This window comes from Lontra canadensis, unplaced genomic scaffold (assembly GCF_010015895.1).
Source record: "Lontra canadensis isolate GAN:19392208 unplaced genomic scaffold, GSC_riverotter_1.0 scaffold16, whole genome shotgun sequence".
Lineage (NCBI taxonomy): Eukaryota > Metazoa > Chordata > Mammalia > Carnivora > Mustelidae > Lontra > Lontra canadensis.
This window is the reverse complement of record NW_022631010.1, coordinates 8,150,328-8,178,309: the sequence shown is the minus strand read 5'-3', so window position 1 is coordinate 8,178,309 and position 27,982 is coordinate 8,150,328. Positions and strand designations below refer to the sequence as shown.

At 44.0% G+C, this 27,982-nt stretch overlaps 1 protein-coding gene across 3 annotated transcripts in view; it reads left to right on the top strand.

Moving 5' to 3' along the window:
- The first annotated feature begins 8,796 nt into the window (after positions 1 to 8,796).
- Positions 8,797 to 27,982, top strand: part of SLC23A2 (solute carrier family 23 member 2) — a 129,776-nt gene continuing 110,590 nt past the window's right edge. Inside the window, exon 1 of one of the 3 annotated variants that reach the window (XM_032859127.1) lies at positions 8,797 to 8,891. The gene's annotated coding sequence lies outside the window, so the exon portion shown is untranslated. The remainder of the gene's footprint in view (positions 8,892 to 27,982) is intronic. The other 2 variants (XM_032859129.1, XM_032859128.1) reach the window with 2 other exon arrangements.

Here is a 27,982-nt window from a genome sequence, read left to right as displayed (position 1 = left end):
ATCCACTCTTTAGTGCTTCTTCATTACCTTACCGATGATGGCCCCCCCCAACCTGGATCATGGTCAGTCTTTTTGATGACTCCTTTTTAGCACTTACCACCAACATAATTATATTTTATTTGCTTTTTCGCTGGTTGCCATATCATGTCTTAGAAAAAGTCCTCTGAGCATCAGGAGCCCAGCCAGACACTGGGTAGATGACGATTTCTTCTCTAGCCTCCATACTTACCAGTATACAGGCTCATATGGAGCAGGTGAGGTGAATTTCCTATTTATCAGTTTTGTCGATGGTGTCTAGCCCCATGCCTGCCAGGTTGCATGTGATCATCAGCATGTGATCAAGAGTGGCTGTCCAAACTTGTATTGGATGAGTGAGTGGGGCAGCCAACAGTCTGGGCACAAAGGTTCTGAATTCCAAGTGAGCTTGCATAACTGGAGACCTTATCAAAAACAAAGAGAATGAAATTTCATATAAATGAAGTGTAAACACAGTCCAGGGAAAGATCGAGCGTGTGATTTCCGTTCAAAACCAATCGTGGGCTCAGTCCTGCGACTAGATTAGGCCTCTTGTGCTAATAATTTATATTTGTAAAAGGCAGTACAAAACATTTGCAGAAAACATGTTTGCGGTAATTATATCATTTAATGCTTATACCAACCTGGGGGTAAATGGGCAGACAGAATTATCTTCACTTTGCATATTGGGAGACCTACCTGTAGGTTGGTAAAATGATTTCCCCAAGGTCATTCACAAGGCAGGGACCCTGTGCCTTTTCCCCAAGGGTACGTGAGTTGTGTGACACATTTGTTCTAAGACCAAAGGCATATTCTACAGGAGGAATATTCTAAATTAAACCTTCACATCCTGTAGTGTATATGCACATCTTTGTTTCCTAACGTGCACATTCCTGGAGACAATAGTTTGGACCAATTCATGTCCTGGGGCCTGACTTTCTGCTAGGGCCCATGCTAGGAAGGGGATTCATCTTTACTTTCTTCTGGAGATGGACCATGTTATTTAAAACAGAACACCCAATTTACTAAATGTAATTTTTTTTCTAAGTCTAGTAGTTGCATTTACTTAATAAAAATGCTTTGTAATATACATACAGAAAAACACACATAAATGTACAGCCTTATGAAATCTCACTAACTGAATATGCTTGCCTGCCTACCACCCAGATAAAGGCATAGAACATGACCAGCTCCTCAGAAGAACCTGTGGGTCTTTCCTTAGTCACTGTCCCTCCACAGGGTGACAGCATCCTGAATTCCAACAGCTTGGGTTAATTTTACCTCTTTTCTACTTTGTATAAATATTGATGGATTTTGTGCTTTTCCCATTCCCTCCCCCTCCAGAGACTAAGACTATGAGGTTCTAGGCTCAAATGACTCCTTTACTGGATAAAAGTGTTTACCCAGGCATTTGAAGCCTTTAGGGTTTTGCCTCTAACTTTTGTTTCCCTCTTGGTTTCCAATTCTCCAGGAACTGGGAGTTAATCCTGAGTCTTCCCCTCCCTTCATACTGCATCTCCTATCAGTGCTCAGGCCCTGGTGGTTCAGTCCAACAGCTGACATCCTTGACTATTTACTGAGCATCTACTGTGTGGCAGGCATCATGTGACCAGCCAGCAGGCAAAGTTCATACATAAATCAAGGTCTCTGCCCTGGAGGAGCTGACAATTAGTGAGGCAGGGGAACAAGCCAGAAAAACAAGGTGTTTCAATATAATTTCATTCTAAGTCCTAGGAAGTATGCAGGGGTACACCTATACCCACCTAGGGGCTTAGGGGAGATTTCCAGGAGAGTCCAAGGGCGGGGGTGGGGGGGGAACTTAAACAATGAGCAAGAATGATCCAGAGGAAAGGTTAATATGATCCAGGCAGAAGGAACAGTGAAGCCGCTGAAGGGTTTTTGAGGAGAATGGACAGAACAGAAATGGACCGAAATGGACACACTCCCCCACTCCTAACACCAGGGTTTGAAGGAACGGGAGGAACGGGAGTCTAAGCAGGCCGGTGGGGGGGGGGGGGAATATGGCCAGAGACATAGAAAAACCAACAGGAAATGCAGCCACAAAGCCAAACAAAGGAGGAGAGATTTTCCTGAGAGAACACAGCACTGGCTGTGCCAAATACCTCCAGAAATTTCCAGTAAGCTACACACAGAAAAGATCCCCTAGATTGTACAATTTGGGGGAAATGGCTAGTTTACCTGGGTAGGTCCAGAGGAAAACAGGGATAGAAGCCAGATTGCCAGAGGGAGAAGAAAGGAGGATGTCAGGATGGAGACAGGCACGGAGGCGGCTCTTTAAGAAGCTGAACTGAGAAGGGGAGAAAGGTGCAAGAGCTGGGAGAATGTGGGTTGTGGAAGGGGGTGGTGAGTGCTGAGATGCTACCTGAGGTGGGGGGGGGGGGTCGCCCGAAAGACGGCGCGGGGGGGGGGGGGGGGGTCCCTCACAGGCAGGTGGGGCTGAGGGAAGCATCTCCCAGGAATGGTCTCCCAGGAGGGAAGCAGGAAGTTGGGAGTAGGGACAAATGGTTAGATAGGGAATTTGAGATTGGGGTGGGGGGAGTGGAGTGCAGGTTGGAGAGGTCACTTGTGGAGGACAAATAAAAGGCAGAGGGCTGTTCCCATGGGCAAACCCTCTTGTGTCATGGTACAGACATTCGTAGCTGCCCTGAGCTGGGCTTCCTGCTGGAACTGGTATTCTGGGTTAAAGGTGTGTACATTTAAATAGATATTTTAACAGATACAGGGCATGCACTGAAACAGATAGATGTTGCCAAATTACATTCCCCAAAGGCGGACTAGCTTAGAATCCTTCCCACAGATTTTGAGAAAGTCTATTTCCGTGTGCTTTTACCAGCCTTGGATGTTATTAATCTTTGCCAGTCTGATAGGGGAGAAACTGTGTATATATGTATATAATATTTTTAAAAGATTTTATTCATTTATTTGAAAGCCTGGAGCCTGACAGGAGGCTCGATCCCAGGACCCTGGGATCATGACCTGAGCCAAAGGCAGATGCTTAACCAAGTGAGCCACCCAGGCGCCCCAGAAAATGATATATTGATGACTATATTCCTGCCCCTTAGGAAAGAGAGGCCCTAGCCCTCAGAGAAGGGCTGGGTGGGGTCCTCTAGTCCTCAACCACTGAACACAGGTCCTTCCCAGGCCTCCCCAGCCCTGCCTGCTCCCAGCCTGAACCCCTGGGCTATCATGACCCCTCCTGCGCCCTTAGCTTCTCATCCTGCCTTCCTCCTTGCAGATTGTTTTCCCTGCACTCCTGGCCACTCCTGGGACCCCGAGGACACTCTGTACCTGATAACAGCTTTACTTATAGCTGGGTCTCTCCTGGTGGCCAGCCCACAAGGAGGGGACATTTTATGGTATAACCAGACAACGGAGTATTTTTCTACCTTAAAAAGGAATGGAATTCTGATACAAGCTACAGCAGGGACGACGCCTGAAAACATTAGTCTAATGGAAAGAAGTTGGATGCAAAAAGCTAAATATTGTATGACTCCACGTACCTGAGGCACTTAGATTGGGCAAATTCACAGAGGCGGAAGCAGAATAGTCGTTACCAGCGGGCCACGGGGAGTTAGTGTTTCATAAGGACGCAGTTTCAGTTTGGGATCATGAAAACATTCCGGAGGTGGACAGTGACAGCGGTTACAGAGCAGTGCGAATGCACTTCATGCCCCTGAATTGTACACTTCAATAATTAAAATGGTAAATTTTGTGTTGTAGAGATATTTGACCACAACTTAAAAAAGAAACGAGGGGCAGCTGGGTGGTGCAGTCAGTTGAGAATCAGACTCTTGGTTTCTGCTCAGGAAGTGATCTCTAGTCCTGAGATGGAGCCCCACATTGTGGTCCACACTGGGTGCAGAGTCTGCTCAAGATTCTCTCCTTCCGCCCCTTCCCCACCCTCATTCTCATGGGCCTGCTCGCACTCTCACTATCTCTAAAATGAATAAATAAAATCTTTTTTTTTTAAAGATTTTATTTTATTTATTTGACAGAGAGAGATCACAGTAGACAGAGGCAGGCAGAGAAAGAGAGAGAGAGGGAAGCAGGCTCCGCACTGAGCAGAGAGCCCGATGCGGGACTCGATCCCAGGATCCTGAGACCATGACCTGAGCCGAAGGCAGCGGCTTAACGCACTGAGCCACCCAGGCGTCCCTAAAATCTTTTTTTTAAAAAAGATTTTATTTCTTTATTTGACAGACAGAGATCACAAGTAGGCAGAGATGCAGGCAGAGAGAGAGGGGGAAGCAGGCTCCCCACTGAGCAGAGATTCCCAACGCGGGGGCTCGATCCCAAGACCCTGAGATCATGACCAGAGATGAAGGCAGACACTTTAACCCACTGAACCACCCAGGTGCCCCTAAATAAATCTTAAAAAAAGAAAGAAAGTGCCGACACATGCTACAACATGGATGAACCTTGAAAACATTCTGCTAGGTGAAAAAAGCTGATTGCAGAGGATCACCTATTAATATGATTTTATTTATATTCAATGTCCAGAATAGGCAAATGCATAGAAAATAGAGTATAGATTAGTGGTTGCCAGGGGCTGGAGAGAGGGGGAAGAGGAGGGAACTGCTGATAATAAGTATAGAGTTTCTTTTTGGGTGATGAAACATTCTGAAGTTGCGTAGTGGTAATGGTGGTCCGGCTTTGCCAATATACAAAGAACCGCTGAACTATATACTTTAAACGGTGAATACTAAGGTGTGCGAGTTGTATCACAATTTTCAAAAGCATGAGGGCTACATGGTATTTCATACAGTGCTTATATGCCAGTTTATTCAGTCATTCCCCAGTTGATGCCCATCTGGGTTGCGTTTCAGTTTTTTTTTCCTATTTGAAACAATGCTGCAGTGAACATCCTTGAACATGTGGAAAAAAAAAAGAGAGAGAGAGAGAAAGAGAGAGAATATTTAGGCAGATCTTGGGCTCTCCCAGGCTGCCTCATATCTGGGCATATCCCTATGTGAGTCTGATTTAGAAAGTGTCACTTCCTCTGACACCAAGGCATGGTGCAGGGAAAAAGCTTTCACCCTCTTCTCCAAGCACTTTCTCAGAAGAAAAGACTTTGAAATGACCGTCATTTTGCTTTCTTCTATCATTCGAAGACCTATTATAAATTATATCAGCCCCTTGTTACCCTGAAGGGACAACCCGAGTGGGGGGACTTATGGTTTAGATCAGGGGTTGGCCTGTTTTTGTACCAGCTAAGAATGGATTTTACAGATGCACATTTGCGACTGATTTGATGATAGGAGACACTAGCTTTGAGCTCAAATTAAGCAAAATCTTATTCTCTGTAGCCCGCCCCCGCAAATTCCTTTTTTTTTTCCTTAGCAGACTTGTACTACCAAAAGCTTATACTCAATTACTATTGTTGTATTTTGAATTTTTTTTTAATTTTATTTAATTATTTGACAGAGATCACAAGTAGGCAGAGAGTCAGGCAGAGAGAGAGAGGGAGGCAGGCTCCCCCGCTGAGCAGAGAGCCCGATGCGGGGCTCGATCCCAGGACCCCCGGGACCATGACCGGAGCCGAAAGCAGAGGCTTTAACCCACTGAGCTACCCAGGCGCCCTGTGTATTTTGAATTTTATCAATAAAAAAAATTGTGGAAATTTTCTCTCATTTTATAACCACCCCTATAATATCCTCGGTTTTGCCTCTTGGCCCACGAATCCTAAAACATTCGCTATCAGGCCCTTTGTGGAAAGTTTGCTAATCTCGGTTCTACACACCAGAGAGATATCAGAAATAAATATTGTAAAGAAAAGCACTGTATAAAGATGGAATGGCCCCAAGCTACAATTACCTCTCAAAAATAACACAGCCTGGAAATGACAGAAATTTCAATCAAATTATCCAGGTCACAAAACGTTCTGCTGATTTAGTTTAGAGAAGTTAAGGGGAAAGAAAAAACACCGTTTATATCTTCTATAATAGGAAAGGAAAATGAATAGGAAATAGGGAAATGAAACAAATAGGAAATTATTCATGTATTTTTTGAATTGATGATGATAAAAATAATTATATAACAATAAGGACATGGATACGTATTGACTATGTAAAATATACTTACGTATTCCAGCCCTGAATAAGCATTTTATATAAAAGATCTCATTTAATCCTCATAAAAGCCCTGCAAGGTTGAAGTCAAGGTCATCCCCTGATACCAACTCCAGTCTGCCAGCAGCAAAAAATGGTACTTTGTCCAGAAAAAAAGAAGCAGCTGGAGCTAGCTGGCAAAGGGCCTTGACTGCTGTGCTGGGAAATAGCCTATATTCTGTTTCTTTTTACCAGGTTACTCTGTAGACCTAGAGGCCCTCAAGAATTTCCAGAAGGGGGGAAGGGTCAATTCTGTGTTTTGGGATGATAACAAGGATGGCTTTGGGAGATAACTCTTGAGGCCAAGAGGCCAGAGAGATACTTTTTCAACAGTCCAAGGAAGAACCAGTGAGGGCCTGGGATGGTGCACGCAGAGAAAAGAATTCCAGACACACTTCTTTTTCCGATTGGCCAATAGGTTGACAAAATGTAAATGGGGGCTGGGGAACAGGCAGTCAAAGGCAACTTCAAAGTTTCTGGTGGCAAAATGGGAGAACCCAGATAAGAAGTTTGTAGTAGGAGAAGGAGTAGGGAGATACTTAAAATTCCTGGGTAGTATCTAGGGAGGTTGTGTAGGACAATCGGAAATGTGTGTCCAGAAGTTCAGAAAGACATCTGATCAAGAGAGAGAGATTTGGAACCATGAGGAAATGGTTGCCTTTCAGAGGGGGTTCGAGAAGGAAGGGACAAAGGAAAAGATGGGAGAGAAAGGAAATGTTAGTAAAAACTAACATTTTTAAGGGTTGAGTATGGGGCAACTGAGAAGGAAGTGGGGGGGGGTGTATAGGACATGCAAGACCTAGTGGTATTATCCCGAAAAGAGTTTCAAGAAGGAGGGAGAAATCAATGGAAGATTACAGAGCCATCTCCGTAGAAAAGAAGGGCTCTAAACAGGCAATTGGATTTGGTCCTTAGAAGGTCACTGGTGACGTCTGAGAAAGCAGGGAGTGACAGCATCAGCCTGAGGAGGGATGGGGAAGAGGGATGAGGAAGAGAGGCTGGGACAGTGGAAGTTTTTTTTAGGATAGAGAAAATCTGTGAGGGAGAAAGGGACACTGAAGATGCAATAAAGACTCTCCCCTTTTTCTATCCCAGATCTCACATCCTGGCTGAGCAAGAGACAGAATACTCCCGACCTCACCCCCCCAAAGTAGACGTTGGCTGGAAAATATTCTCACTGCTGGGGATGTTACAGGGAGAGGGGACATGAGTTCTCCTCTAGGTGTTCGGTCACAAACTTTTCATCTCTTATTTCCTCCATCTTCTGTGAGGCTCTGAACACCTGACATTCCAATGTAGAAAAAAATTTTTAAATTCAAGTATAGTTGACATACAATAGAATGTGTACTGAATTTTACAAGCCAACTCCTGTATTTTAAACCTACAAGTTATTAGAGAGGTAAATATGATGACACATTATTGATTCTTACAAACACAGACTATACTTTGTATTTGATGAAATTCCCAGCGGCTAGTCATACCCCTCCCCCCTCATTGATATGTATGATACCTATAACATGGAGTTCCCCAAAGTGTGTGAATCAGGCAGAAATTCCGATGATGAAATCTGCTCCTCCCCACGTCAGGTCAAACACGGTCCTCAATTCTTCAGCTCTCTCGAGACTTGCTTGGGGGAACTAGTCAGTGGAAACAGCAACCACGACAGTGGTTTCAAGATGGAAGGTGCTATGAAAGTGCTAATTATTAGTGGGGTTTTTTTGTTTGTTTGCTTGTTTGTTTCTGGCCTTGTATTCAAATAGTCTTCAGCAGTGGCTCGCGAAGTGTGAATATCGGACAGCAGCCGCAGCAGCATCACCTGGGAAGCTGTCAGAAATGCAAGTTCCTCTCGCTCCAGACCTCCGGCCTCAGCAGCCAGGGGGTGGGGCCCAACCACGTGCATCTCACCCGTGCACTCAAGGTGGGGCTGCGATGCGCTAGATTTTACCTGCAGCCCCTTCCGCTCGGCGGCCCTGACCCAGCGGCCTCACCATGGGGCTTCTTTAGAAATGCAAAATCTCCGGCTGCCCCCCCCAGACTCGCTGCATCACAACCCGCAGTTAAACACGATCCCCGGGGCAGCGGAGTGTGAGAAACCCCGGGCTGTGTTACGGTGTCCGCATGATGTAATGAGGCCCTCTCCTCCAGTAAGTTAAAAAACCTGACGGCCTAACCCGAGAAACGGTGAAATTGCCTTGAAACCTCCAGCCACCTCCCCCACCCCCCGCCCAATGCGCCGCGCCAATTGCACGATTATCTTCCCGCAGCGGAGACAGGGCTCAGTGTCAGGCCGGGTAAAAGGGGAGAGCCAGGAGGGGGAGACTCCGGGCGGGCGCTCTGCATTCCAGGTGGGCCCCAGGAGCAGGTGTGGCGGGAAGGCGCGAGGAGGGGGGCGACTTCCACGCAGGGGAGGGAGCTAAAGGGGACCTGGGGTGGGGTGCGCGCAGGGAACGCCGCGGGGGGCGGCTGGGGTGGGGGCCGGTTGCTCCGCCCGGGGCCCCGCGTGAGAGGGGGCACAGCCCCTCCCCTGGGGGGAGGCTGGCGGGCGGGGGGTCGGGCGCGGAGAGGGAGGTGGGTCCCGGGCCGGCGCGGGGGCGGGCGGCTCCACGGCTCCCCGCCCCCGGCCCGCCCCTCCGCGGCGCCATTTTGCAGGCGGCTGTCGCGGGGACCGGAGGCGGAGGCGGCGGCGGCGGCTGGCACTGCGGCGCCGAGGCGCGGCAGCAGGACCGGAGACCAGCGAGCTGCAGCCAGGTGAGAGCTGGGCCGCCGCGCCCCCCGCCCGGCCCGCGAGCCGCACCTGCCGGGCCGGGCCACGAGGTGCCCGCCGCGCCCACGAGGCCGGCCTGGCACGGCCCCCGCGCGCTGTCACCGGCCCCGCGGCGCGGCCTGCGCCCCCCAAGCCCCGGCGGGTTCCCCGGGTCCCCGCACCCGCGGGCCAGGGTGGCCGCGGGGTCCGTGGATGCCCCGCAACCCCCTAGCCTCCGCCGCCCCACCGAGCCGGGTCTGGCCCCTGGGCGCTCACCCTGGCCGCCCCGGGAGACGCAGCGCGCTCGGGCCCTCAGGCCGCGCCGCCGGGAGGCAAGTGGGTCCCCCCGGGACCGGGCTGGCTGGCCGCCGCCGCCTCCTCCTCCTCCCGGGCCCTCGGCCCACGCGTCTTGGGGTCGCTCTCTCCTCGTCCCTCCCCGGGAAGTGCGCGCGGGCATCCCCGCGCCCCCCGGGATTCAGGGCCATCAAGAGGGAGGCGGGGGGGGTGGTTTGCCTTGTACATTTTTTGCTTCCTTCTCTCCTACAAAGGTTGCGCCAAATAATTTTAGAAGCTGCTGCTCCGACCCTAGGGCCTTTCTCTCAGGCCTGTTCCCCCGGGGGTCGCGAATTCCCGTTGTTGCTACCTTGCTGGAAGGAGAAATTGACGTTCTTGAGTGTAATTACTTTAAGGGCTCAGAATTTTCTCCTTCCTTTAGACTCTGGATGTACCCTTGAGTGGGTAGCTGACAGGAACTCGGCCTACAGTCTGGGGGTTTTAAGCATGACTGATGAGAAATTCTTGATTGTCAGGGCAAAGGGTAAATGAGGGCAACTGCAGGTGGAAGAAAGTCACCCATAAGGGATTTCTAGGTCTGGGGTGTCAGCCGCGGCTGTTACTTTTATTCCTGCAATGCTGGAAGATGGGAGGGGGAAGATGCTGCCCCTGCTGACGTTTGGGTGTGCTGAGGAGGCCGGTGATGTGCGAGGACGCGGGACCGAGTCCCGAGGCAGTCTGGCTTGAGCTGTCATTAATTGGCCATGTGACTTCTCGCGGCCAGTTTTCTTCCTCTCTAAAGCCAGAGACAAGAATCAGGGGTAGCTGAAGCTTTTTTATTTTTATGTTTTTGCATTTGAATGCTGTTGGGCTGGGGCCTCACTGTTTCCAGTTGTCTACACCTGCCTTTTTAGCTTAGCACATGACTTTTCCCTGAATAGCCCCGGAGGTGTTGGAATCGGGTGAGATTTATAAAGGGCCTTTCTGCTCAGACATTCTGAATTCTGTCCTGGGTTATGGTTGGCTGTCTTAGGATCACTTATGAACCTGTCAGTCGTGATCTCTTTTCCCTTACCAGAATTTAATAGCTTTTGGGCACCAGCCTCTTAAATGGCTGGCAGTGGGTATGCAGTGGAAGGCCTCCTAGCACACCTGGTAGTTGAAAGGAGGTGAGCAGGTGTGTCTAGCCCAGCTACCTGTTTCACCTGACAGCCTGAGCGTGAGCTATCTGCTTTCTAGACCATTTCCTTTGTCAAAATGGCGACCGGCTTCTTTCTTTGAATTCCAGGGCATTTCTCTTGGTTTTTTTTTGCTCTGAGTGGGGAGTGATTTTTTTTTTTTTAATTTTTTTATTTAAAGGAAAGGTATTTCAGGAACTTTATATATTGATGTTTTTCCCCCCCCTTTTCACATGGTTGCATGGCAGTTGTATTTTCTGACTGGCAAAAGTTAATTAAGCTGAGTTTTAATGTTTCTTAGGATGTTTCAAAAATGCTTGTGAAAGTACGTGGGTAGAATATTGGAGAGGGTTTTGCTAGGTTTCATGCCAGCCACACTGCCTGTCGCATTTGTGCAGCAAAGCCTAGAGGTCTTAATCCTGCAGGAGTTAGATCTCACAGGAGCAAGCTCACATAGCCTTCCATTAGTCCATCTGCTAATTTGGTGTCAGGTGCTGTTGAACAAATAAATGTGGAATCACACTCAGTCTTCTGCCCTTAAGAAGGCCAAGGTCTGGGGTATTAGAAATCCTGAGTTGGCTATTGCCCTCCTGTTCAGTGTCTCTAAAGACAAACCTGGGATCCTCTTGGGGACTCCTTTCTGGCACCACTCGTATCTTGAGGAATTTTCCCATTTTGCTTAAGGGAACTAAAAGTCAGCATCATAATTTGCAATTACATAGTGCTTTGTACTTGTAAATGAAAGCTTTTTTTTTTTTTAAGATTTTATTTATTTGTTAGAGCAAGAGAGTGTGGGAGCACAGGCAGACAGAGTGGCAGGCAGAGGCAGAGGGAGAAGCAGGCTCCCTGCGGAGCAAGGAGCCTGATGTGGGACTCGATCCCAGGACCCTGGGATCATGACCCGAGCCGAAGGCAGCTGTTTAACCAACTGAGCCACCCAGGCGTCCCTGAAAGCTTTTTAAAAACTTATTTTTATTTAATCCTCTTAGGCTTTTTTTTAATTTAAACATTTTACAGTCCTTCCCTGACCTGTTTCCGGGCCTTGCCTATAAAACTCCCAACACACTAGTCTGTTCCCATTGCCAGATAACCTCATTAACTCATTTTTTACTCCCTGCTGTTCTTCCAGTTATTCTCTCCTCAGAGGGCTGCCGGTCTGGGCTTTTATTCTTTTGCTAGAGAACATTCCTGCTCCAGGTTAAGCTGTGGCTGTACATTATTGACTTAGGATTTAAAGGAGCTCTGTGTGTGCTTTATGGCACTATCTTCCTTTTCTCCCCAGCTTTGCTTTTTCTAGCTTGTTATTTTGTCACAGGTTCTATATTGACTGTCAAATCATGGAGGTTTGCTTGTAGCTTCTACTTTTCACAGGACTTTGACATATTTAGTACATTTATTGAGAACCTGCTGTGGGCCAGGCAGTGTTTTTGGTGCTCTGGTTGCTGCATGGAGATTCTCTGCATTCATGGAGCTCACACTTGGTGAGGTGGCAGACAGAGATTTCATGCCCTGAAGAAGAATCTGGCAGGATTGAGGGTACTAAGTGTTGACATTGAAGCTGAAATTTTAGGAATGATAGACAGGAAAGCCCTGAGTCACCTCTGAGTGAAGATGTGAAGGAAGTAAGTCATGTGGATATCTGAGGGCAGAACATTCCCAGTTGAGGAAGCAGCAGGTGCAAAGGCCCTGAGGCAGAAGGAGAGCATTTGGTTTTACGGTCAAAGAGACCGTTGGAATTGAATCATGTAAGGCCATGTGACAGTAAGGCTTATGGATTTTACTTTGACGGGAATGGGAGCCAATGGAAGGTTTTGAGTAGAGGGGACAGGGACTGACCTAGGTTTTAACAGGGATGTGCTGGTTATTACTGTTTGAGAATCAACTAGAAGCAGGGAGGGTGGGGTGGCACTGTGTCCTCCTGGGTGAGGGCTGAGGGTGGTGGTCAGACCAGGGTGATGGGAGGGGATTCTGAGGTGGGGCTCAGGAGATGCTGATGGACCAGATATGTGAGGGGAGGGTAGTGGTGTACCAAAGAGAATTGAGGGCAGTGTCCAAGTTTCTGGCCTGTGCACTTAGAACGAAAGGAACCCAAGATGTCCAAGGTAACAAAGGGCATGGTGGCCAACCTGACAAGCCCAAATGCAGTCAGAAAGGGAGGGAGTGGGTGTTTGGGGGGAGCTCCTCCTTCACGGAAATGTAAATCTTTTGGGGCACTTCTGTTGTCCGTAGTCTTAATTCTCTCCTCTGACCTTGGCAAGTCCCTGACGTCAGGTGTAGGTGGCTTCTAAGGCCCTCTGAAGACGTACTTCATGAAGGAGAGTTCCATCTACTCTCTATTCAATAGCCCTTTCTTGCGCCCCTTCAGTGGGGTTGCATGTTAATGCAGGCCTAGAATCTAAAGATAGCACAAAAAGCAAAGAGCTGGATTCATCAGAAATGACCTTTGAAAATTCCTATTTCCCAGGAAGTGTGGCAGGCATGAGCTGCACATAACAGTTTGTACCGAAACATCTGAGTCTGTGAATGTGACGAACACAGGTGAGAACCATGGCTAATTTCACAGAAGATCATATTTGGGACTTGGTCCAGTGTCCTCAATGCCGGCCACTGCTCGGAAGCTTTAGGTCGCAGCCTCAGACCCTTCTGCTGGCCGTCGTTTGACTGCAATTCTTACTCACCATTGAGTAGCCTCAGTGCAGCCTCAGTGAGGGGGTCCCAGTTGCCTTGGGCCGTTGCTTACCTGGCCACCCCAGACCATGGCTTTCTCTGGTCACTGGTCAGGAAAGCCTTCTTCATCCGCAGTTCTTTCCATAGGTTCTGCCCTCGGGTCTGTCGCCTTGGGGTGCCTCTGAAGCCCGCTGGAGGCTCACCCATCCCGGCAGCCACCTCCCTCTCAGTTCACTCCGAACATGAGTCTTACACGGCTGAGTCCCCCCATCTTCTAAGATGAATGTGAGTGTGGTTTAACAAAGCGCACTTCTTGTCTGGGAGCCTCTCCAGGCAATAGAAGGGACCCGAGAAAGACTGGGCGGAGGCTCCCAGGAGCTTGGGCCCATGCAGATGGGCTCAGTGCTGAGCACTGGACATTAGTATGGTTAGGCAACTGGCAGGTAGAGGCGTCCTGGGCTGCATTTTATTGATGAAGAAATTGGAGTTTGGTTAACTTACCTGAGTTAACTCCTCCTAGGTCTTGATTTCTCCTCTTCAGCTCCAGTAGTCCAGGGATAGAATGCTTTTCCCAGGTTTTGTCTGAAACTCTGGGTTTGTAAGTCCCTGTTGGCATAGAAGAGGGTAGAGAAGCTAGAGTTGGGTTCCAGGTGCTCTGCCAGCACCTCCTGTGATCACGAATGTCCTTTGATCATGGCAGCCCCGGGTGATGGCCATTACTCTGGTTCCCACTTCACAGCTGAGGAGGCTGAGGTCGGGATCATTCTTGCTTTGTACCCCCATATTTCTCTTATCTGGCCTGTTTTTCATTCCCGGCTATGGTGTTCCTCTGTGTACCCCAGCTTGGTCCTTGGTTTCTCCTTTTTTTTTTTTTTTTAAGTTGTTTTTTTAGTTTTTTTTTTTTTTTTTTTTTTTTTTTTTTTTTTGGTGGTGGTGGTTTTTTTTTTTTTTTTTTTTTTTAAAGTAATGTCTACACCCAGCACCCAACATGGGGCTTGAACCCACAAGCCCGAGATGAAGAGTTGTACACTTCACTGACTAAGCCAGCCAGGCGCCCTGGGTCCTTTGTTCCTTCTGTTAGTTCTCCCTGGCATCTCCTGTAGGAGTCTTCCGCAACCCCCACCCCAATCTCAGCACACAGTCCTTTCTTTTACTTGGTCTCCCTTCAAGGTGGCATCCCTTTCCCACCAGCTTCATTTAATTAAACTTGCATTGGCGTTTTCGTTCTGGACCATCCGTTTTTAGGAAGCCGTGGTGTTATGACTCTAGGGATGGTCTTCTCCACCCTTCTTCTGGTGGAGAGTCCTGCTGGAAATGCTGTTCGTTACATATTGCCACTGTAGTTGGGATTTCAGCCAAATTGGTTTGGCTCTCCTGTCCCCTCCGAAGTGCTGGCTGAAATCCTTTGCTGTTTCCAAAGGCAAATCCCCTGGCTTGGGGGGTGCAGTCTCTTGTCTGACGTGGTAGAACTCAAACTGGAGAGTTTCTCCTTCAGAAGGTCTGGGGTGGGGCCCGATAATTTGCATTTCGGATGCTGCCAATGAGCGAATCCTTGGCACCTGTTCTGGTAAATCGAGTTTTACTGAGGCACAGCCGTGTGCATTCAGGACACCATATGACCTGCAGGCCTAAAATATTTGCTCTCTGGCCCTTTATACAAAGAGTTTGATTACCTCTGCTTCACAGTGGTATGGATGACCTCCGTGCTGAACACTTTCTGTTGAATTCATATTTTATCATCGAGAACTCTATATATTAAGAGACTGATTCACAAATTATTCCTCAGAAGTATGATATGGGGAATATATGCATATTTTGAAGTGTTAGGGAGTATAACAAGCATGGCACTTCTTTTAAGTCTTCTGTTTTATCTAAAAATAATGTGAGTTTTTTTATTCTATTCCAGAAACATCAGTGCTTGGTTTAATATGAAACATTTTTCCTCCTTAATCTTTGAGTAAAGTTGATGCTACTGGATATGTTATTTTAATCCTACTTTCACTCTGTTTGAGAAATAAGCCATTAAGATTTGCATTTTTTTGTCATAAGTTGCAAATATTTGTCTATGCTTTGAGTTCAGACCTGTCAATCTTTTTCTTTCTCGTCCTCTCTGTACCTTAAGAATTTATTAATATTTTTATGTTTTTTCATTCTTTTTAAAAATATTTGGCTGTTATTTAATACATGGAGTGTGGCATGGAGTATGGATTTTTTTTTCCTGTACATTTTTTCCAGCACCATTTATTTGTTAATTCATCCTTGTCTTATTAAATTAAAATGACACCTTAATCATATGTTGAATCCTTAGATCAGTTGTGGGAATTGCTGTTTTATTCCATTTACCTGTCTGTTCCTTTGCCATGACCTTGCTATTTTCATCATTATAATCACTCTATAGTAGGCTTTACTCTCTGGTAGTGCCTATGCTCTGTTTTTGTTGTTGTTGTTTTATCCCGTATTTTTCAGTTTAGGGTTTCAAAATAACTTAGTGGGAAATCTCATTAAATGTATATAAATTTGGGGAGACTTGTCTTTATAATATTGAATTATTCTGTCCGTGAATATGAATCTTTGGGTTTATGCAATCTTTTATAGCTTTTGTTTTTTCCCTAATGTCTGCAGATTACTTGTTTCTTGCTCTTTATTTAAAAATATTTATTTAGAATGAGGTGATTTCCCCTTGCCCCTCCCTTCTTCCCAGTGGTAAAGAGCAAGAATAGAGAAAGAACCTGATTGCATTCTATGTATCTTCCAACCAAGTGCCTGTATTACTCAGGGTGGTTATGTTAGCCAAAATCTGTGTCCCAACAAAATAAAAACTTACTTTTTTTTTTTTTCCCCAAACATTTACTTATTTGAGAGAACACACAAGGTGGAGGGGGAGAAGGAGAGAGAATCTCAAGCAGACTCCCCGCTGAGCAGGGAACCCTACGTGGGGCTTGATCAGAGGGCCCCAAGATCATGACCTGAACAGAATTCTGATGCTTAACCCACTAAGCCATGCAGGAGCCCCCATTTGCGGTCTTTTTCTTATACATTTCTTTTTTTCTTTCTTCTTTTTTTCTTTTTTTAAAGTAGGCTCTGTGCCCAGTGCAAGGCTTGGACTTGCTACCCCAAGATCAAGAGTTGCATGCTCTCCTGAGCCAGTCTTATGCCTCATACGTTTCTTTTTCTTAATAAATTATAGAGTATTTATAGAACAGGTTTTAATGTGACAGTCCTTTTAGTCAGTTTTTACCGGAATGCATTATTGTATATATCTTCAATGATATTAAAGAAGTGTCCTCTTCTCAAGGTCTTTTTCACTAAATTGCAGTATTCTATGTACATAATGTTTTTGAATGAACAAAGTTTGTCACCTTGACATTGACCCTGCAGTTTTGTGTACCACAAAAATCCTTGGTAGAGTCTGTCCCTGTTATTGTGGTAATTCTCCACAAAGAAGTTCAGTTTCCCTGCTGATTTGAGGATGACCTCAAATTTCTTGCCAGGAGGAATTATAGGAGTTCTATCTTATCTTCAGGTTCATCCCAAGGGCTTCTATTTTCTGACCATGCCGTCGTATTGTGCAGCTGCTGGCGTCTTTTGTGTCCAGGTTTCTGACCCGCAGTCTTTGAAAATGTGCTCTTCCTCAGAGAAGTTTTTGTGGTTTCTTGTTTCCCTTCCTTTCTCTTTCATCCCTGTGAAGATGAACTGAATACTCTAGCAATCTCCATTTGCCTCCTCTGTTGAAGTTCTGCTTTTTGCACCTGCTTCCTGACCCCCGTTGTGAGTTCAGGCCCTGCCCTGTCCTGCAGCCTGTGGGTCCCTCCCCACCCCCCATTTCAAGTGATGGGTTTGTGCCCTCGCCTCTTGAGCTCCCTGTGGGATCTGCTGTGGGCTCCCCCACGGGGGGGGGGAATGCCCAGATGCTGCTCTGCACCCCCTCAGAAACCCTGGGGGGGGTAGATGGGGCAGGGAATCTTTTATTCCTTGGGCAGTAAAGGCAGACGGGGTCCAGCTCATTTTTCCTAGCCTTTAGTTCAGTGCCTGCGGCAATGCTCCAGAGTGACTTCAACTTTTTTTCGTCCAATTTCTGTTTTCAACTCAACATCTCATACTTTCTTTCTTTCTTTTTTTTTTTTTTGAATAGGTGACAGGTGTCAGTCAACTCCTAAAATACATTTTCCAGACTTTGTTTTGACTGACTCCCTTTCATTGATAAGTATATACACATCAAGTGTGCCCGTGCGCATCTCAAGCAAGTTTCACAGAAACCATACCTAACTTCGTGTGCTGTGGTTCTGAAATCTTATACTCCTGTTTGATGAAAAAAATCAGTTGTGATGCCCTGAATTGAGATTGAGATCTGGCCATGAAATCCATACATGACTTTGCCTGTGAGTTGGAAAGGTTATCTATCCATATTGTCCTCTGGTCAAGGAACTGCATGGGCTTCAGAAGGAGCAATGGCGAAGGAGCTCGACACAGAATAACCTGCAAAAAAAAAGAAAAGTTTCATTGAGTTGTTATTCCATAACCCCACCTATCTATCTATCTATCTATTTATTTATTTTAACCCCACCTTTTAAATTTTTTTAAATTTTTAAAAAAGATTTATCTATTTGACACAGAGAGAAATCACAAGTAGGCAGAGAGAGAGGGGAAGCAGGCTCCCCACTGAGCAGAGAGCCTGATGTGTAGGGCTCAATCCCAGGACCCCGAGATCATGACCTGAACCAAAGGCAGAGGCCCAACCCGCTGAGCCACCCGGGTGCCCCTGAACCCCACCTTTTTAAAAGGTGTGCTTCCGTTGTTTTAGTATGTTCACAGAGCTGTGGCCTCCACCACTATCTCCTCTCCAGACCATTTTTGTGAGCCCAGACAGAAAACCCCGTACCTATCAGTGGTCGTCCCCATCCTTCCCTCCCCTCCCCTCAGCCAGCCTCTGGCAACCATGCACCTGCACTGTTTCTGTGGATTTGCTTTATCTAGATATTTCCTGTAAATGGAATCCTACCATATGTCCTCTTTCGTGATGGGCTTTTAGCCTGTTTTCATAATTTATCCACATGGTGGCAGGTGTAAGTGCTGTATTATTAGTCATTCGATGGACATTTGGGTGTTTCTCCATGGTGGCTTCTATGAGTTCTGCTTCCCTGCATGTTCCTGTGCATGGGTTAGTGTGAGCATGTTTCCCTTCTTTTGGATAAATATCAAAGTATGGGATTACTGGGTTATATGATAATTCTCTGTTTAACACTTTTGGGAACTGACAGACTCTTCCAGAGTAGGTGGGTCGGCAAGATGATAGTTGTTGTCCTCGTCATCCTCACCAACACTTGTTAGTGCCTGTTTGGTTGTAGCCATTCAGTGGGTATGAAGTGTTCTCTCACTGTTGATTTCATTTGCATTTCCCTCATGACTAAAGGGGGGGGGAGAGCATCTTTTCATGTGCTTATTGACCATTTATATAATGTCTCTGGAGAACTGTCTATTCAGATCCTTTTTAACTGGGTCATTGTCTTTTTATTGTTAATGTTTTATGTACTAGTTTCTTATCTGATAAAAAGTTTATAAACTTTCCCCATTTTATGGGTTATCTTTTACTTTCTGATGTCCTTTTCAAACAAAAGTTGTTTTATTTTAATTTTGATTTAGTTTTAAATAAATTTTAAATTAAAATTTTAAAGGTTGTTTTTAATTTTGATTTATTTTAGAAAGAGAGTGCAAGTGGGGTGAGGGGCAGAGGGAGAGGGTAAGAATCCCAAGTGGCCTCCCTGCTGAGTTTGGAGCCTGACATGGGGCTCAGATCTCACAACGCCGAGATCATGACCTGAGCCAAAATCAAGAGTTGGGTGCTTAGTCAGCCAAGCCACCAGGCACCCCAAACATAAGTTTTTAATTTTGGGGAAGTCTCACCTATTTTGTTGTTGTTGTGCTTTTGATGTCCTATCTAACGAATCATTGCCTCACCCAAAGTCACCAAGATTTCATGTACGTTGCCCCTACGTTTTTTCTAAGAGTTAAAAAAATATATATATAGTTTTAAGTAGTCTACCTGACTTGGGGCTCGAACTCATGAATGCTCCTCCAACCAATCCATCCAGATTGAGTTTTAGAAGAGTTTTTTTTCTTAAGAGTTTTATAGTTTTATCTTTTAGACTTAGGTCTTTGATTGGTTTTGAGTTAATTTTTGTATATGTATATTGTATAAATTTTGTATATGTTTTGTATATGTTAAATTTTGTATAGGTAGGGGTCCAGCTTCATTCCTTTATGTGTGATTTCTGGTTCTCTTGGCACCGTTTGTTGAAGACTGTTCTTTCCTCATTGAATTGTCCTGGTACCCTTGTTGTAAAACACCTGATCATAAATGTTACAGTTTACTTCTGGATTCTCTTTTCTGTCCCATAGATCTATTTGTCCATCCTTATACCAGGGTGTCAAAATTACTGTAGATTTGTACTAAGTTTTGAAATTGGAAAACATGAGTCCTCTAGTTTTGTTCTTTCTCAAGATTGTTTTGGCTATTCTGGGTCCTTTGCATTTTTATTTGAATTTTAGGATCATTTTGTCGATTTTTGCCAGAAAGGCAGATGGGATTTTTGATAGTGATTGCATTGAATCTGTAGATCAGTCTCGATAGTATTGCCAAGAACTACATATTTTTAACTGAAAAATTTCACGAGATATTATCTATTTGCACTAGGAGCAATGCATTTTTTTTTTTTGTTTTTTATTCCCCCCCCTTCTTTTCTTTTTTTTTTTTTTTTTTTTTTTTTTTAGTTAAAATAATTGCTGGCCCCAGCTCCCTGAATTGATTTCTCTATTCTTGTTCGTGGGTTGTTAATTTATTGTTTGTAGAACATGCCTTGGGTCAGTGGTCCTCAACCTTGACAACAAATTGGAATCATCTGGAGAACTAAGAAATGACAGCTGCCTGGTCTCATCCGAGAAGCTAAGGTACACTTGATCAGGAGTATAGCCTGACTGTTGGGGTTAAGAAAAAAAAATTCCCAGATGATTTCAGTGTGCAGCCAGGGTTGGGAACTTTTGCTCTAAGTGAAGTCAAGTGCAGCTTATTTGCCCCTTTGAGAGCCTCTGCCTAGTTGATGGAACGTACTGTGAGATGAATTGTGCATAATGTTAGCTGCTGAGCCTCATGCTAGAGAGGTCCGTGTGCTTTTTCTTCATTTAACCTGAGCACTGACATTGTTTTTCCAAGAAATAAAAGGCTTTTGCCTTTTTCCTGGGTGTGTGTAGTTGTCAGTGGTCTGTAGTGAGGGCAAGGATAGAGCAGTCCCTGGGGAGTGTCCTTTCTCAGGAATTTTTGTGTCTTTTGCTTTTCTGCCATAGGAAATGGACTGATTTGAGAAGAATATGCAGGAAATGCATGACTCTTTTACGGATTGTTGTATAAAGAATCCTGAAACTATTGGTTAGTTATTATTGAAGTATATGAGGCTGTTGGTTAGAACTGATCAGAGTTAAAGTCCGAATTACTGGAAAAATAGCTGAAAGTGAGTCCTGTCTCAGAATATTAAGGAATATTAAGACTGTGGTGGAAACACACAAAATAGCTTGTTTTACTCATTGAATATTTCTTTTCCCAATTTACTTGAAAGTAAAATTTTTTGTTTGTGCACCTGTACATATGCACATGTGTATATTTGTATTTCGAAATAGAGATACAGGGGCTTTTTAAACCATTTTTTTAAAAAAATTAGCAATGTACCTTAGGCATATGACTAAATCATTAAATAGCCCTTTAAAACGTGGCTTTTAACAGCTCATTTGTGCTGAATGCATCATGTTTTATTTGACAAATCCTTCTATTGTTGGGCATTTAGCTTATGAGCCGTTTTTTGCTGCGGTGAACACAACACAATAGTGAACAGCCTTGTATGGAAATCTTGTATGGAAATTTTTCAGATTATTTCTTTAGGCTACTTTTTTGGAAAGGACATCATTTGCATTTTTAAGGCTTTGCTACATAACATATATATAGGATACTTACTGTATCCAGGTTAACATACTGGGAATCATTGTTATGGTTAAACTTTCCTCCCCCCTCCCTTTTTTTAAAACCAATTTGGGCAAAGAATAGAATCATATTTATTTTGCTTTTCTTTGATAGCTAGTGGGTTTGAACAATTTTGAGTTTTGGGGGCCGTTTATATTTTGTTTGGCTTATTTATTTCTTTTACCAATTTTTCTAGCTTTGTGTTCCATCTTTTTCCTGGTGATTTATAGCAGTTCTTTTTACAGCCAGGATATTAGCATTTTAGTAAATGTTACAAATATGTTTCCCAGTTTGTCTTGTTATTTTATGATGTATCCAGGAAGTGTTTTTTTTTTTTAAAGGTTTTATTAATTTATTTGATAGAGATCCCAAGTAAGCAGAGAGGCAGAGAGAGAGGAGGAAGCAGGCTCCCCACTGAGCAGAGAGAGCCCGATGTGGGGCTCCATCCCAGGACCCTGGGATCATGACCCAAGCCCAAGGCAAAGGCTTTAACCCACTGAGCCACCCAGGCGCCCTCCAGGAAGTTTTATTTGTAGATCATTTTTAGGGCTTTAGCTAAAAAAAAAAAAAAAAAAAAAAAAAGTCATTTTTCAGACTCTAAGGTTTCAAAAAAAAGCATTTTTCTTAAAGATAAATAAAAATCTGTCAGAATGTGATTTTGCTTAAAAGGTTTTTTAGATTTCAAATCTGCTTGTCTTTCAAAGTATGATGGGAATAATCAGCTGAATTTTAAAAAGTTAGATATGAACTTGAAGATTTTTCACCATCCTGGTCCCAATAAATAGGAACTTTAAGTGGGAGCACCCGGAAGTTGGGTGCTGTTATTTTGAAGAACGAGAAAGGGGGCCTAGAGGTCACTGACAAGCTTTCCACTCCACTTTTAAATTTCGACACTTCTGGTGTTTCGTACTTTTCTGTTTGGGCACGTATGGTGTCTCTTTGGGGTTGATGGAGTTTTTGAGCTTTCGTTCCTTGTTTTTGTGCCGGTACTATTAAAAAATGGAGACTTTTGCATCATACTTAAATAATAGCCTCTAGTAACTCTTTCTAATTATATCCTTTAGGCTTTTTCCAAAGTATGGACTTGGTCTGTATTCCAGGTCTCTGGAAACACTTGTCCTAACTAGTTTTTAGTCTCTGTTAGTTTTGTTAACTCCTGAGGTTGTGGGCGGGATTTTAATAACACGTGTAGCACAGGACTCAGAGAAGGTGCTCGGGGCTCTCTGTGCCTATCCACACATTCTGTTTCCCTCTCCACAGTTTCTAGTGGGAAATGAGACCGGTTTGGTATCTATTCTCTTGCTGCTTCTGGCTGGGTGTGAGACCCTGCTTTCCCTCTGTGCCCCTCCCTTCCTTGGCTGGTGAGTCTGTGGGTTTTCTAATTGATCCTTTGTGTTCATTCTGAGGATACTGAGGTACATCTGGGGAGAAGTGGCCTAAGACTTCCGCATGACCATCTCCAGGTCTTCCCGGTTCTGAGTTCAAAATTTTGACCCTGAGTCACTTCAGTCTGATGACAGGGATTATCTAATTGTGATCATTCTTAGACACTGGAAAAGTTTTCAGGAGTTCTGGGGTTAGCAGGTCACTGGGGGGATCTTGTCATCCCTCTTCACACACACTCCTGATTCTACTCCAGAATTATTCCTGTCTTCCATAGTAATGAGGCCGTGGAAATGGGTACAGGAGCGGGGAGCAATAGCAGGGGAGCCCTCTTGAGCTGTCAAATCTGGGTGGGTCAAGGAGCAAGCACCCCCACACCAGGAGGCAGAGAATGGGGCTGTTCAGAGAGAGATTGGGGCATTAGAGGATAAAAGCACGTCCAGTCTGATGGGAAGGTTTTGGGGTTAGCTTTTCAGCTTAGTTGAACTTAGCTGTACTTGTTCACGTGCTAAGGCACAGTTTGTTAAGGAAAAATGGAACGGTTTGTGTTAGCTGAGCTTGACTTATTACCACTGATAATTGTCATTGGGCTGTGTTTTTTAATTCGGTCATTTTGCCAGGAGTATAAATCAGACATTACTCCTTAGATCTTTGGGTAATTAAGGAAGATTGGCAACCCTCCATTTTTCTTGAATTAAGTCATTATTATCCTATTTGTAATATGGGATTAAATGTGTTAAGCAAAGGAAAGGCATTTTTAATTTTTTTGAAAGATGGTTGCAACTTAAGCATGTGGGCAAAATTATTTTTATTGGCTTGTTTTGCATGTATATTTACAAGTTTTAAGCTTTTTTTTTCTAATCACAAATATAATACATGTTCATTAATAATGTAAAACAGACAAGTATAAAGAAATAGGACCCCAAATACAATCTGACACTCAGGAAGGATCACTGTTAATATTTAGGTAAAGTATCTAGACTGCCTGTTTACCAAACAAGCATAGTTTTTATATAAAAATGGGGAGGGTGTTCTGCCTCTTCCCTCCCTCCCCCCACTTAGTAACAGAGCGGGACTGTTTTCCTGAATGGCTTTTGTAGTGTTTTATTGTGAAGCATTTTATTGTCATAATTTAGTTAGCCAGCCCTTAAATATTGAGTATCGACTTATTCTATAACTAAAGTAAATATAATTATACTCCTCTAGTTATATTCCTAGAGCAATGATTTTATTGGATATGCATTTTTATTTTTTTAAAGAATTGATTTATTTGAGAGAGTGGGGGAGGAGGGGATGGGTGGGCTCACACACCAGCAGGGGGAGGGGCAGAGGGAAAGGGAGGGAGTCTCAAGCAGACTCCCTGCTCAGTGGGGACCTGACACCGGTCTCCATTCAGGGACCCTGAGATCATGACTGAAGCAGAAACCAAGAGCCGGCTGCTTGACCAGCTAAGCTACCCAGTTGCTCCTGGATATGCATTTTTAAAGGGATGGATGTTAAACATTTAAAAGTTATTTTGACCAAAAACATCTAGATGAAAATGAAGGTGAATATTTCTCTCATCTTGGAATGAGGAGGGGATTCCTAAGTACAAAAGTATTAGAAGCAATTGCAAAAAGATGTGAGATTGGACTTTAGGGAGGTGAAAAAGCTGTTCTTTATTTCAAGTGATATAAACAGAAAGGAAAAAGAAGTCTTACTTTTTCTGGGGGAAATTGTTTGCAACATGACAAACGGTTAATGTCCATAATTTGTAAGGAGCTCTTACCAGTGAATAAGAAAAAAGTCAAACCTACTGAAAAAAATGGACAAAAGGCACTTTAACAGTTCATAAGAGAACTATAGATGCATGGATCAAAGAAATCAAGATTGAAACCAGGTATCATTATTTGCATGTCAAATATGCAAAAGTTAAAAAAAAAAAAATCCAGGACTGGCAAGTGAATTTAACATACAGTTTTCTTCTCTTGTGCTTTCTTTGATGGCTTGTCAGTTTTCCCAGAAGGAATTGGGAAGGTTTCCCATTTCCTATTTCGTTACCAGGAAGGTTAGGATGAAACTGGCCTATAAATTTGTCTTGAGCCTGGTGTCTTTTTTTTTTTTTTAGCATAATTCTTTGTTTTTGTAGTTTTCTCTATTATAGTACTGTTACTTGTTCAGGATTTAAAAAAATTGTTTTAAGAAAGTTGCCCATTTTGCCTAAATTTTGGGGTACATACATGTGCTTCTTTTAAGTCAGTTACAAAATACAAACTCAAGTAAGAGCATGAAGAGTAATACATAATATCTTGTGTTTTGCTCTCGTTTTCAGAAGATAGCCTTTGTCCTGTTCAAGTATTTTAAGTTTCATGGAAGAGGTTTGGTATTTGTTTTTTGATTTAGGAGTAGGTATTTTGTCAGCCTTTTTGGCATCTATGGAATTGACAAAATGATTTGGTTGCTCAGTTTCTGGCCTGAGAATGGTACTGGCCCCAGGGCTATGTCCTTCCTGCTTCTGAAGTATTAACATCCTTTTTTAAGGAAATGGTAAAATACAAAGATAACAGTTCTATATATATGTCTGTTGCACTTCCCCCCCCAAATTTTGTGTGTGTGTGTGTGTGTGTGTGTGTGTGTGTTTTTCTCTGTGAAATCAAAACCTTGAAACTGTAGCATTTAGTACCTTTGCATATCCCAATTAAGAAACTAGAGAAGAGCTGTAAATATTTTCGAGTGCGTTCAGAGTGGCCTTTACAGGGGGAAAGTCACGTGGTACGTCCTTGAGCTGCAAGTGATGTTTCCTCTGAACTGCTCACAGGGGCCTTGGCTTTGATCTCAGCCTTCTAACCCTGTGTGCGAAGGGCAGGTCTTCACATTTCCAGAGTGTGGTGGCATACAAAGGGGAAGGGTGCTGGCTGGTGCTGGGACAGAAGTTCAAGGATGCACACTGATAACTCAGTCTTGCTTTTGTTGAGTGGCTCCTCCTGCTTAATTTTTCTCTCAAAAATACACTTGTATTTTTCCAGTGTTAGAACTTCTGACCCGATTCTGTGTTTTGGTGTCTGATAGTCCAGTGGAGTAGAACGCCAGTCCTTCCAAACCCTGGTTTTACTAATCAGCTTAAAAAAATGCTTTCCAAAAACAAATCTTCATGGGGGTCATAGTACTTGCCCTTGTCCCTTGACAATTTTTCTCTGATTTGTAGCTGAAGTGACATTTTGGTAATCCGCAGCTTTGCCCTCATGGCAGCTTTTTTCTTAATTAATATTTTTTAGCCTTTTAAAGGATTTATGAAAGAAGCATACACATGTTGGAAAATAATTCTAACTTGTCAGAATTGGATAGAGCAAATTTTAAAAGTCACACGGGCCTCTTTTACCTCCCTGCACTTCCCGGCAGTTTGCTCTTTATCCTTCCCAGCCCTTTCTTATGTCCACAAATATGTTCTGTATAATTATACGTTTAATAAAAATGGGATTATACTACACATACTGTGCAACTTGCATTTCTCAAAGGACAACATACATAATTTCAGTTTAACTGAAAATAAGCTGTTCTTCTAAAGCGTTTCTTTGGTTACTTTTTTCCCTGGTATTTCCATTATTCCTCTTCTTGACATAATCTTCACTGGTGGATGTTGCCTTGGTGCTTTTCTTCTGAATCTTTAAATTTTTAATAAACATAGCTTAGAATGGATTTATGGTTATGCAGATTTTATTTTTGGAAATAAATTACCTTTCTCTTCCGCCCTGAATGCAACGTTTTAGCAAGAGAAAAACAGTTTCTCCATTCATATGCTCATTATTTCAAACTGAGTAGTAATTTTTTTGTCCCCAAACAGCAAAAGACCAATGTTTAGTTTCTGAAATTAAAAAAAAAAATAGGATCCCTGGAGGCTTCCTGAAGGCTGCACTGATACAAGTGTGATGGCATTTGTATGATTATTTGCCTCAAGGCCATCAGTGATTGTGATGCTAACTAACTCCTGAACAAACAGTAGAAAAAGTTGCAGCATTAAAAAAAAAAAAAAGTTTGCAGTGGAACTTTTGGTAAAGATTTTATTTATTTGACACAGAGAGATCAGAAGCAGGCAGAGAGGCAGGCAGAGAGAGAGGGGGAAGTAGGCTCCCTGCTGAGCAGAGAGCCAATGTGGGGCTCTTTCCCAGGACCCTGAGATCATGACCTGAGCCAAAGACAGAACCTCAACCCACTGAGCCACCCAGGCACCCCTGGAACTGTTTTTTCTAACAGGAAACTTGGTATCTGGCTAAACTCACCTGTGTTTTTCTTTACACTGGTGGGCCAGACTTCTGACTGGTGTACCAGAGACAGCTGCCCCAGGTCAGGCTCTGGGTTTGTTTTTATTGTGAAACATAGGCACAGGTATAAGGGTATGTAAAACAATAAAATGAACATCAGTGTACCTATTGATAATCCAGCTTAATAAATAGAGTACGAGCCAGCTTTTTTTTTCTATAAGCACCCTCACAATACATTTGTAAGGGGCTTTAAAAGAAGGTGATTTATTTATTTATTTATTTTACAGATAGATCACAAGTAGGCTGAGAGGGAGGCAGAGAGAGAGAGGAGGAGGAGGCAGGCTCCCTGCTGATCATAGAGCCTAATGCGGGACTCGATCCCAGAACCCTGAGATCATGACCTGAGCTGAAGGCAGAGGCTTTAACCACTGAGCCACCCAGGCGCCCCTAAAAGAAAGTGATTTTTAAGTAATCACATCTTCTCTCCGTTTCACCACAAACAGCACTGGTGGGGTATTGTGGTGCTGGCATTGAACACAGTGTAGAGTCATAAAGCCAAGTCGTCATAGGCGTGATGGTCCCTGACCCCAATTTTGTCACACAGGAGCTCCAGGACCTTGACCAGGCCTCAACCCTCTTGGCTTTCTTACTTGTAAAGTGTGGGTCCAGTCATTTCTGAGGGTGGTTGTGAAAATAAAGTGCACAGGTATGATACATTAACCTGAAAAATAAAAGTTATTTTATGGGTTTATTAACCGAGATTTGCAACTTTGGACACAAAAGCTATGGCCAACAAACAAAGGAGGAAAGGGTTACTTTATGGAGAATGAGGAAGTCAGAAATCCTTGGAAAAAAAGTAGGAGTTCAGGGTGATGTGAGGGTTTGTCTTTGGCTGAGTTGCAGGAGTGGTTAATTTCTTAGATGAGATACTATGTACATTTCCCCTCTTGGGGCCCTTATTGATGATTCTTTCCTCTTGAGATTCTTCTGTTAGGGTTGTAATTTATACTTCTTATAGTTGGCATTCAGTGATACCGGCTCCCCCTTCTAACTTCCTGACTCTACTTTAGTGAAGTTTCCCTTTATAAATTTTCGTATTTCCCCCTTTTGATTGAGATCTTTCTCCAAAAGCATTACTGATCAGTAGTCAGATTCTTCTAATTTAGTGGCTTTTGTCCCTCAGTGCTAGGATGGACCTTTCCTGTGTGTCATGTCCCACACTGGGAGAAAATTCTACAGACTGGAAACCTACTGAGGTTACTTTTGAGTAACAAGGAGAGGGTGCAGGGAGAACTCTAAGGCATCTCCCATTTCTAATGCATAGTTACCCAGATTGTAAGCCTTGGAGATTG